Below are 12,681 nucleotides of genomic sequence, written 5' to 3'. Positions count from 1 at the left end.
CTAATTTAGGCATACGTAACAGTAAAACTTAAGTGGAATTTATCTTTTTTTTTTTTTGCCTTCATAGTTATTGCTGGGACTCAGTGCCTGCACTACGAATCCACTGCTAGGCCATCCTTTTTCCATTGTTGTTGTTGCTGCTGTTCTTGGATAGAAAGAAATTGAGAGAGGAAGGGAAGACTGAGGGGGGAGAGAAAGACACCTGCAGACCCACTTCACCACCTGTGAAGCAACCCTCCTGCAGGTGGGGAGCAGAAGCTCAAAAGGAGTTTCTTGTGCGGGTTCTTGAGCTTCGCACTACATGCTCTTAACCCAGCGTGCTGGGTTTACCTTTTAAAGTTTAAGAAATTCTTATTTCTAAAGCAATTTTCACTCAAAACGGCATTTTCAAAATGCAAACCCTTGAGATGGAAAATTGAGAAATTTAAAAACAGTGGGTCTTCAACTTAATTAACAACCATTTTAAAGGGACCCAAACTATGATTGTTACATTATATCTGTTTAAACTCTTTCTAAAATGTAAGGGGCTCATTACTAATGCTCAATGAGTTGTATCTCACATCAATATCTAAAATTACTGTCAAGCAGTATCAAATTATAAATTGTCACACAACTGAAAAGTTTCTTTTGTTCTTTTTTAAACATTATTTATTTGCTACCAGGGTTATCAGTGGGTTTGGTGCCAACAATACAAACCCAACATTCTTGGTGGCCTTTTTCCCTTTTTTTTTTCTTCTTTCTATTATATTTGATAGGTCAGAAAGAAATTGAGAGGGGAAGGCAGATAGGGAAAGAGAACAAGACACCTGCAGTCCTGCTTTACCACTCACGATGCTTCCCTTCCACACACAAGTGGGGAGCAGGGGCTTGAACTCTGGTCCTGTGCATGCTAACATGTGTGCTTAACCAATTTTGCAACTTCCTGGTCCCCTGAAAAGTTTCTATACAGCAGAAGGCACCATCACCAAAATAGAATGACACCCTGCTGAATGGGAAAAAATATTTACTTTCCATATACCAAACAAAGGACAAATAACCAAAGTATATAAATAAATTTTAAAATTACAACAACAACAAAGAAACTACATTTAAAAAATGGAAAGTCCTCAACAAACTATTTGCCAAAGAAGAAATTCAGTGGCCAACAGGCATATAAAAAATGTCCTAAGTTACAGATGATCAGAGAAATACAAAACAAGACAACAATTAACTACCATATCATAACAGTGAGAGTGTCATACATAGAAACGACAGAAATAAGGCCAGGTTGTGGCACATCTAGTTGAGTGCACATTACCATGAGCAAAGACGTGAGTTCAAACTCCTGGTCCTCACTTGCATGAGGCAAATTTAACAGTGAAGCAGTACTGCTGGTGTCTTTCTCCCTCTCTACTTCCCTCTTCCCTCTTGATTTATCTGTCTCTATACAATAAATAAAGGACTAAAAAAATCTAAGAGAGGGAGAGAGAGATAGGAGGATGAGAAGAAGAAATGACAGAAACAAAAAAAATAGAGAGATAGGAATAATTCTACACTATTAGAAGGACTGTGAATTGGTTCAACTCCTATGGAAAGCACTCTGTATACTTATGCAAAGAACTCAAGAACACTCACCCAGGGAATTTTATGCACACCTATGTTCGTAGCAGCACTGTTTGTAATAGCCCAAACCAGGAAGCAACCCAAATGTCCAACAAGAGCAGACTGGTTAAGAAATTTGTGGTTTATCTACAAAATGAAATACAATCCAACTGTAAGAAATGATGAAATAGTCTCCTTTCTCATATACTGGATGGAACTTGAAAGAACTATGGTAAGTGAGATAAGCCAGAGAAGAAGGATGAATATTGGACTTACATGTGGCAATGAAAAAGGAAACACAAGATGAAGTTTAGAACAGATGGGGTATATTACAGCCAAGTAAGGGTTGGAAGGGGAAAGAGTCTGGGTACTGTTAGTGAAGAGGGACTTGGGTTGGTAGTGGGAGTATTCTACAAAACACCTATCCTGGGGAGATAGGGAACTGTACTCACATGTCAAAACCTGTCCCGTAAATCACTCTTCCCAAATAAAATGATTGTAAAAGAAAAAAAAAAAAAAGAATGGGAGGGTTAAGTGCCGGGATAGCCTGAGGGTGCTTCTTCCTGAGCAAGTGCTCTCTGGGTTGGAGAGAACTCAACTGGAGCCGATCTAGGCTGCTGCGTGGGAGAGGGATCAGGAACTCGTGCCACACTAACTTTGTAGGAGATACACTCTGGGACTCTCGGAGCCGGAAAGCAATTTCCAAGTGTGTTTAATCAGAAGAGCAGCTGTATTTATACTCTCCAAGTAGAGTGGAAACAGGATGTGACACAGAGAGGGTGGAGCGAAAAGGGAGTGGTGGAAAATCAGGGTGACAAGGAGAGAGGGCGGAGCAGGCGAGAATTCTACCACAGAACCAATGCCCTGGAGGGAAGGTGGTGCTTAGTGATTTATGTAAATAGACCACAGCTTTGAGTGGGATCAAACCAATGCCATACAGGCATGTCAGTGCTTAGTTAAGCAGGATTAGAGACAGAAGGGGGGGGGGAGCTGGCATATTACCCAACAGTTAAGCACAGGTGCCACAAAGTGCAAGGACCGGAATAAAGGTCCCAGTTCGAACCCGGGTCTCCCCACCTGCAGGGGAGTCACTTCACAAGCAGTCAAGCAGGTCTGCAGGTGTATATCTTTCTCTCCCCCCTCTCTGTCTTCCCCTTCTCTCTCCATTTCTCTCTGTCCTATCCAACAACAATGACAATAATAACTACAACAAGGGCACCAAAGGGAATAAATAAATATTTTTAAAAATGGGATGAGGGTGTTGGGCGGTAGCACAGTGGGTTAAGTGAACTTCGCATGAAGCGCAAGGACCAGTGTTAAGGCTACTGATTCAGGCTACTGGCTCCCTACATACAGGGGGTTCACTTCATAAGCAGTGAAGCAGGTCTGCAGGTGTCTTTCTTTCTTTCATTCTTTTTTTCTTTCTTCCTTTCCTTTTTTAAGTGTCTTTCTCTCCCTCTCTCTGTCTCCCCTCCTCTATCAATTTCTCTCTGTCCCATCCAACAACAACAACATCAATGGCAACAATAAAACAAGGGCAGAAAAATGGGAAAAAAAACATGGCCTCCAGGAGCAGTAGACTTGTTGTGTAGACATGGAGCCCCAGCAATAACCCTGAAGGCAAAATAAATAAATAAGTAAGTAAAATGGGAGAAGATCTAAATAGATTCTTCACTACAGAAAAGATTCAGATAGCCAACAGGCATATGAGAAAATGCTCAGTTATGGATTATCAGAGAAATCAAGACAACATTGAGACACAGTCTCACATATTGAATACTACATACTTGCAAGGAATAGTGAAATTTTCTCTCACTGCAACATAGATGGAGAATCATGTTGGGTAGAAGAAGTCATAAAGAGAAGGAATACCAGATAATCTTACTCATAGGTAGGACTAGAGAAACAAAGCAAAGGAATTCTCAATGGACTATCATGTACTGTAGCATATCTGAGCTCCAGTGGCGCAATCGGTTAGCGCTCAATGCTTATACAGCATATTTAGGGACTGAGAAGGAAGAGGAGGGCACTAAAGGGGGGCAGGAGATCTAGTACTTTGTAGTGGAAGAGGATGATGGTTTGGTGGTGGGGAAGGTCCACTGGCACCTATCCTGGAAAAATGTGGGACTCTGTCCCTGTGACAACTCTCATGTAAATCAGCATTTTCTCAATAAAGTAAGAAGCATGATAAAAACAATCTTTGGCTTTCTAATACTTCAGACAGGAGGAAAAGAAAGATCTTGCAGTTGTTGTATATAAGATGAATGTCTACTTTCTCTCACAAATTCTAATGTAATTATTTTATATCAAATCTATCAAATTAAAATGACTACTTTGTATAGTATAAATGACTCCTAAAAGAATTGGATTCAAAAAAGAGAATTCAAACTTGCTCTAATTAGTTAAAACATATATGTAGAAAGTATTGCATGTGAGGGCTGGGTCGTGGCACACCTGGTTGAGTGCACATGTTACAATGCTCAAGGATCCAGGTTCAAGCCCCAGTCCTCACCTGCTGGGGGAAAGCTTTGCAAGTAATGAAGCAGTGTTGCAGGTGTCTCTCTGTCTCTCTCCCTCTCTATTACCTCCTTCCCTCTCGATTTCTGTCTGTCTCTAACAAATAAATAAAGATGTAAAAAAAAAAAAAAGAAAAAGAAAATATTGCATGCTGACTTTTTTTTTTCTTTTTGCCTCCAGGGTTATCACTGAGACGTGGTGCCTGCACTACAAATCCACCACTGCGAGTGGCCATTTTTTCATTTTTTTTAACCCAGTTTTTGTAGGACAGAGAGAAATTGAGAGGAGAGGGTGAGATGGAAATGGAAAAAGAGAGACAGATGCCTGCAGACCTGCTTCACAGCTCATGAAACCTCCCCCTGCAGATGAGGAGCAAGGGGCTTGAACCCAGATCCTTGCATGGGTCCTACACATAGTACTATGTGCTGCTAATAGTGCTACCACCTGGCCACCTCTAAATGAATTATTCAAAGTGTTGCCAAATGTCCAAATAACTCAAACACTTTAGTATTTCTTCAGGCAATACAGAGTAACTGCCTAACTGCTGCTCTGTGTATCCCAACTAAAACAGAATATACCAGACTACAGGGAAAGCTGAACATGGGCAGTAGGTGCAGAAAACACGATTCATTCTCTCTAGCGCCTACATCCATCATACTCTTTCTCTTGTGACTAAAGAAGCTAATGCTGCTTTTTTGCCCTTACTCTGGCCTCGATTTGCGCTCCAAACAATCAGCAGAGATAGCACATTGTGAACATCTACATACTGATTTTTCACTTTCATGTTGATGAGAAATTCTGAAGTGCAGAGAGGTTTAAGGTTAGACTGGTAGAGTAAGAGTGGACAACCCAATGGAAGGGTATTAGAATTTCAAGAAAAATGTACAAAGCAATTTTAGAACTTGTGGGTCCTGAGAAATAACATATAAATACAAGGCAAATAGAAATTAGGTATTGGAGTCCACTGAGCCTGTAATCTTTAATTTTTTTTTTTTTAGGAGAAACAACTCCAGGAGGAAGTGCAAATAACTCATATGAAATCAATGTTGCATACATTTATTATCCTGTGGAAATGATCTTTAACAAGAGAGCCATTTTCTTCAATATGAGTTGAAAGTTAAGCGATATTTTAGTTGCCATGTACACCATGAGAAGCTCATAGTTATTGTTTTCAAACTGTTTGAATCTGAGAGCAGATTTTACTTGGGCTTCTTTTCCAATCTGTGAAAAGCAAAATGCACTGTTGGAATGATCACTAATAACTGAATGTTATTCTTGCCAAGCGATTTTCTGACTAGACCATAGTTAAAGGAGATGATGGCAAGAGGATGCTTTACAAAAACACATATACACATTATAAGTATATTAAATCAAAACAAAAGAGGGCAAAAATAGCTAATCAAACAATGCTTCAAACAATATAGAGAGGATCCAGTAGAAATTTCAACTTAAAATTTATATACTATAGCTTACAGGTATTGCTGGATAATTTTGTTATTGGTATTTTTATTACCAAGTATTTGAACTATAGTATATGAGAATGCAAATATATTTTACATAAATTAATTTTCAACTTTATGAACATGCTCTGCAAAATGTCTGAGTGAATATGCCCATGTAGGTAACCTAATAAGAGCCTGGCATGCCTAACCAGTGTGGGTGTAAAGTGCACACATTACAGTACACGAAGACCCAGGTTCAAGCCCCCGGTCCCCACCTGCAGAAGAAAAGCTATAGGTGTCTGTCTTTCTCCCTCCCTATCTCCTCCACCCCTCTCAATTTCTCTCTGTATCCAATAATAAATAAATAAAATATTTTAAGATGCTTTTTAAAAAGCAAGTAACACTATATTTCACTTTTAAGTTCTATGCTTTTTAAAAAGCTGTATACAATGACATTTTAAAATTATTTATTTATTTATTTATTTATTTATTTATTTATGAGAAAGATAGGAGGAGAGAAAGAACCAGACATCGCTCTGGTACATGTGCTGCTAGGAATCGAACTCAGGACCTCATGGTTGAGAATCCAACGCTTTATCCACTGAGCCACCTCCTGGACCACTACAATGACATTTAATCATTTTTTAATTAAGGTTTCTCAAACATTACTTTTCTCTTATAGAATATACAGCTACCTTTATCCTCAAGCACACAGAGACATAACCCATACGTATTTTTATGATTTTATGTGTGTATCTCATAATGTGAAGATACGCACATACAGACACACATACAGACATACACACGCATGCACACACACACACACACACAAAATAACTTGATCTTCCTCTGAGTTTGCCCAGTGAAAAAGTGCTTTCCTCTTGAGTACTAGGAGGTGATACAGTAGGTAGATTACTGAGCTTATAAGACTGAGGTCCTGAGGTTTATTCCCAGAATCACATATCAATAATGTTCTAGTTTTCTCTCTCATGAATAAATAAATAAATAAATAATTTTCAAAAGTGCTCCTCTCAGTGGGAAATGACTGTTACCTGCAAGGTGACTTGCAGTGGTCCCCAGGGTCATCCCACAGAACTTACGTAGATTCTACATCCTACAGAACTTATGCAGATTCTACATCCTACAGAAATTGTGCCCTTGTGAAATTACCATAGGTTTTAAAGGAATTATAAGTCATATAAAATATCTCCCCTGGAAGGTGGAGTTGTGGGTAGGAATTGAAAACAAACTAAATAAGCAACAGAGATTTGAGATCAGTGCCTGGACATAGTTCATGCTTAGTAAATAGCTATTGGTCTCATCTCAATTCTCATCATGTTATATGTTTGTATATTAAGTGGTGGTACTATAATTCCTTAATAGCTGAAGAGCTGATGGAGTCAGGTGATAGTGCAGTGGGTTAAGCACATGTGGCGCGACACACAAAGTACAAGGACTGGCGTAAGGGTCCTGGTTCGAGCCCCCGGCTCCCCACATGCAGGAGAGTCGCTTCACAGGCAGTGAAGCAGGTCTGCAGGTGTCTATCTTTCTCTCCACTTCTCTATCTTCTCCTCCTCTCTCCATTTCTCTCTGTCCTATCTAACAACGACAACATCAATAACAACGACAATAATAATTACAACAACAATTTTTAAAAAGGGCAACAAAAGGGAAAATAAATAATTTAAAAAAATAGTTGGAGAACAGACTCAGAGGCAAGAATCCTTCCACCTCTGGGCTCAAATCTGTGATTTCTCTCCAGGGTTGGTTGGTGGCCAAGTGCATGGGACCAACGTTACCTCTTTTTTTTTTTCTGGGTGAATCTAGCACTGAACATAAATCCCCAGTGTGTAGCTACACTGTCCTAAGGGAAGCTCTGTGACACCCCCTCCCACCAGCTCTTCTTTCCTATGGAAGCAGCTAGCTAGGCTTTTCCTCATTTTTCTCACACCTAAATATTTTGTCCTACTCCTCTTGGTCATAGGTATGTGCTATTCACTTAACAATTTTATGTAAAGATTAAATAGCTAGATTCTGTATCAGTGCCTTTAACTTTTAAATTTTATTAGTGTCAACTGTTCTAAGAAGATGTAACTGTGAGATATTAAGACAGAGTTTCCAAGCATTCAAATATGTGAATAAGAGCATGAGAACTGGCCCAGGTGATTCTACACAACTAAATGTTTCTGCAGTCAACTAGCTGGTATTTTCACTTGAAACATTTTAATCTGGTTGTAAGGAATGAAACAGAATTTAAGATATGTGTGATACCTGGAAAAGGATGACAGAGGACCTAGTAGGGGTTGTATTGTTATGTGGGAAACTGAGAAATGTTATGCGTTTACAAACTATTGTATTCACTGTCAAATGTAAAGCATTAATCCCCTAATAAAGAAAAAGAAAAGAAAAAAGACATGTGATACTACTGAGCAGGCTTCCCAGCTCAGTATTTTTTAAAGAAAGGAGAGATGGAGAGATAGAAGAGAGATAACAGAGACACCACAGAATCTCTACACCATCCATGGAGTTTTCCCAGTGCAGTTCATAGTATACACAATCCAAGGCCTCACATACAGCTAGGATGTGCTTTACTAGGGAAGCTCACTCTATGCCCTGCTCTTTCCACCTAGAACTTCAGTATCAGTAAAACTGCTAATTATGAACTAATGTCTGTCATCTCTATCAGGAGCAACACAATAGACCCTTTTGTGGGTTCCCATAGGACCTTGCCCTCAACTTGGATCAACAATGGTAGAGAATGTTCCATCCTCCAAAGAGAGGCTCTATGTTCCACCCAAAGAAGATGGGTCCTGAAAATGGAGCAGGTTGGAATGTTCCTACTCATGACCACAAAATGTGAGCTGAGATCTACCGGGATACCAAGGTCACATAGGCTCCTAAGCTGAATATGGGCTCCAGATCAGATCAAATCAATGGGGTTTACAGTCAGCAAGATTTATACCCCTTTTCCATATTTGGGACTACTCTCTTCCTTGATCTAGCTTTCTGGTCCTTTTTCCAGCCATGATATCATCTCCCCAAACAATAACTTGGATCTACCTGCATATCAGATTTCAGGCTCAGGGAAACAAAACAAGACAAAACAAAACAAACAAACAAACAAACAAAAAACTAGTATAGTCACGGGCCCTTAGGAATACAACTAAAATAGGCCTACAGGCTATTTACAAAATGGAGACCTTTCCCAACTCTTCATCTGCACTATTCCAGCCTGTAGGTTCATAATTAGTCAACAACTTGCTTGGCTTTATATGTTAACCCTCTTCTCAGCCACCAGGTTCCAGATGCTACCATAATACCAACCAGAATTCCTTGAACAGACAACCCCACCAATGTGTCCTGGAGCCCCACTTCCCCAGACCCCTGCCCCACTAGGGAAAGACAGAGACAGGCTGGGAGTATGGATCAACCTGTCAACTCCAATGTTCAGTGTGGAAGCAATTACAGAAGCCAGACATTCCACCTTCTGCACCCCACAATGACCTTGGGTCCATACTCCTAGAGGGATAAAGAATAGGAAAGCAGGGAGTCAAGCGATAGTGCAGTGAGTTAAGTGCAGGTGGCACAAAGCACAAGGACCGGTGTTAAGGATCCAGGGTCGAGCCCCCGGCTCCCCACCTACAGGGGAGTTGCTTCACAGGCAGTGAAGCAGGTCTGCAGGTGTCTTTCTCTCTCCCATTCTGTCTTCCCCTCCTCTCTCCATTTCTCTCTGTCCTACCCAACAATGACGACATCAATAACAACAACAATAATTACTACAAAAATGAAGCAAGGGCAACAAAAGGGAATAAATAAATATTTAAAAAAAGAATAGGAATGGTATCAGGGAAGGGGATGGGATACAGAGTTCTGATGGTGGGAATTGTATGGAGTTGTACCCCTTTTATCCTATAGTTTTGTCAATGTTTCCTTTTTATAAATAAAAAATTAAAAATTAAAATTAAAAAAGAACTAATGTTTGCTTTTACTAGGTAATTCTGATTTTATTTCTATTATTACCATTTTCCTGTTATTATCTTTACGTATTTGTGGTACTAAGTAAGCAATGTAACTAGATTTGGGTTTTTCGGTCTGTTATTTAAGTCTATGCTCATTTGTACAAAGTTCATAAAATATGGAATACATACGATTACTTGGAAAGTGCATTCTGTTCTTTCTAATAAACAGGTAGATATATCTATATTGTATAGGCATTTTGATAGTCTAATAATTTTTTTAAATATTTATTTATTCCCTTTTTTGTTGCCCTTGTTTTTTTTATAGCTGTAGTTATTGTTGTTGTTGATGTCATTGTTGTTGGATAGGACAGAGAGAAATGGAGCGAGGAGGGGAAGACAGAGGGGGGGAGAGAAAGAGAGACATTGCAGACCTGCTTCACAGCTTGTGAAGCGACTCCCCTGCAGGTGGGGAGCCGGGGGCTCAAACCGGGATCCTTATGCTGCTCCTTGGCTTTGTGCCATGAGCGCTTAACCTGCTGCGCTACCGCCCGACTCCCGACAGTGCTAGTAATATAGAGGTGATTTACTGGAGTTAAACAAGTTTCGTTTGTATTCTAAGTTCTTAATCCTCAATTACTAGCACACAACTGCGAAAGAAATTTCTAATCAAATTGAGAACAATATATTTTAGACATAGTGACAAAAAGAAAATACTTTTCTTTCTTTGTTTCTCTTTGCCTCCAGGGTTATCACTGGGGCTTGGTGCTTGAACTATGAATCCACTGCTCCTGGCGGCCATATATTTTTATTGTTGTCGTCGCTGCTGTTGGATAGGACAGAAAGCGAGGAGGGGGTGACAGAGGGGAGAGAAAGGCCTGCAGACTTGCTTCACCGCTTGCGAGGCAACCTCCCTGCAGATAGGGAGCAGGGGGCTTGAACCAGGACCCTTGCGCGGGTCCTTAGGCTTTGTGCTATATGCGCTCAATCCGGTGTGCTACCGCCCAGCCTCCAGAAAATACATTTCTTGAACCAAAATTACGGACCTTTAGATAATCTACTAGATGATGCAATCTCTATTTCTAAAATGCCAGATTTAGATATGTAATGTGATAGGAAGCTACAATAACCTTCATAAGTAACTTTATTAAATGCATGCTGATATTCATGCCCTTTAAACTGAAAACAAATCCCTGTATAACTTTTTAGCCCTTTTATATTTTTACTAATCATTATATATCTTAATTGAGATGTTCTATCTCTAAAGTCCCTGGTAACAAATTGTACATATCTCAAGAGATATTTACACATTTGCAAAATTTCATTTTGCCAGAGCTGCCACAGAAAAATACTATCAGTCGTGTTATTCAAACAACAGAAATTTATTTTCTCACAGTTCTGTTGCCTAGAAGGTCAAGATTAACATGCTAGTATTGGTTTCTTTTAAATCTTGGTGAGACCTGGCTGAGGGCCAGTTTCTCTGGAGGCCTCTTTTTGCCTTGCACATGGTTGTCATCTTTCTGTGTCTTCACATATTCTTTCTTCTGAGGGCACACAACTCCCATGTCTCCATGTCTGTCTAAGTTTTCTATTATTACAAGTCAGACTAGACAGGCCAACTCTGTTAGCCTCATTTCAACTTAATAGCACAACTTTATAGGCTTCCGCACTAAATACAATATTCTAAAGTTTAAATGTCAACATATGACTTTTAGGAGAATAAAATTCAGTCTATTAACAGTAAGTGAAAGAGCAAGAACACATACCTAGTTATTGATTTGAAGGGTGTGTGTGTGTGTTAGAATAAGCCTATCATGGGAGTCGGGTGGTGGCCCAGTGGGTTAAGCGCACGTGGCGCAAAGCGCAGGGACGGGTGTAAGAATCCTGGTTCGAGCCCCCGGCTCCCCACCTGCAGGGGAGTCTCTTCACAGGCGGTGAAGCAGGTCTGCAGGTGTCTTTCTCTCCCCTCTCTCTCTGTCTTCCCCTCCTCTCTCCATTTCTCTCTGTCCTATCCAACAACAAAGTAACGTCAACAATGGCAATAATAACCGCAACGAGGCTGCAATAACTAGGGCAATAAAAAGGGGGAAAAAATGGCTTCCAGGAGCGGTGGATTCATGGTGCAGGCACGGAGGCCAGCAATAACCCTGGAGGAAAAAAAAAAAAAGAATAAGCCTATCACTACTTCTCAAAAATCAAGCATTTTATATTCTTCAAGTAGAACTTCTAAGTGATTAACAAAAAATATATAAAGATATTTTTAAAATTGGTATTAATGTGCTACTTTTTAATTTTATCATTTATCTAATTTTGCCTCAAAATATCTATGTATAGATTGATATGAATAGATACAATATCATTTAAATAATCAATTTAAATATACACAACACTAGGAATTAAGTTGCTTACAGGCACTAATTGTTATAGGCTGAGAGTTAATCCTTAGTAGCACAGAATCTGGTCTTTTAGTAGATAAGATTTTTTCTGAATTATTTAAATGAAGGCTAGTGGTTTGTAATATACAATATGACTGCCGCTGTTATAAAAACCAAGAAATTTGGATATTTAAACAAAAGTTATACAGAGATGACAATAAAAAGAGACATAGGCAGACAAGGAGAAGATTATACAAGTTGGATAAGGGCAAGAGACTGGCTCACTTAATAATGGCCTTTTTGGTCAGTATCACACCACCTCATCATCTGGGGTCCTAGTCAGGGAATCTTTGGATTCTCACACACATATGATGGGCCCAGACCTCTAGTTGATCCTCTCTCCACCATCAGTGCTCACATTGTAAGTTACTCTTATTTTTTGTTTCCTGTTCATTAATCACTTAGTCCCGCTTTCTATCTTGCCATCTTTTAGCCACTAAGTTGCAGGCACTATCATGATTCCAGACTTCTTGCAAAGCAGCAATGGCTGGGATTGCCCCATTCTCCAAAGAGAGGATGTGTTATCCTGCCCTGCCACTCAAAGAAGACTGGTACTGAAATGATGCGATGTTCCCAGTGGTGGCCATGAACTGCTCAGACCATAGAGACTCAGAGGTTACACAGACTCTTGTGCTAAATATAAATATATATATGGGCCCTGAATCAGGTGGATGGGGTAAACATTTAATCTTATTCATAAATTTTTTTCAAGACTAGGACCTACTCTCTGCCCTAATTCAACTTTCTAGT

General features: G+C 39.7%; 1 protein-coding gene across 2 annotated transcripts in view; it reads right to left on the bottom strand.

Annotated features, from left to right (window-relative positions):
• Positions 1–12,681, bottom strand: part of ZCWPW2 (zinc finger CW-type and PWWP domain containing 2) — a 119,192-nt gene that overhangs the window by 94,370 nt on the left and 12,141 nt on the right. The gene's annotated exons all lie outside the window — the stretch shown is intronic.

The sequence above is a fragment of the Erinaceus europaeus genome, chromosome 21 (assembly GCF_950295315.1).
Source record: "Erinaceus europaeus chromosome 21, mEriEur2.1, whole genome shotgun sequence".
NCBI classification, from domain to species: domain Eukaryota; kingdom Metazoa; phylum Chordata; class Mammalia; order Eulipotyphla; family Erinaceidae; genus Erinaceus; species Erinaceus europaeus.
Note: the sequence above shows the minus strand (reverse complement) of the source record. Positions and strands in the feature narration are given on the sequence as shown.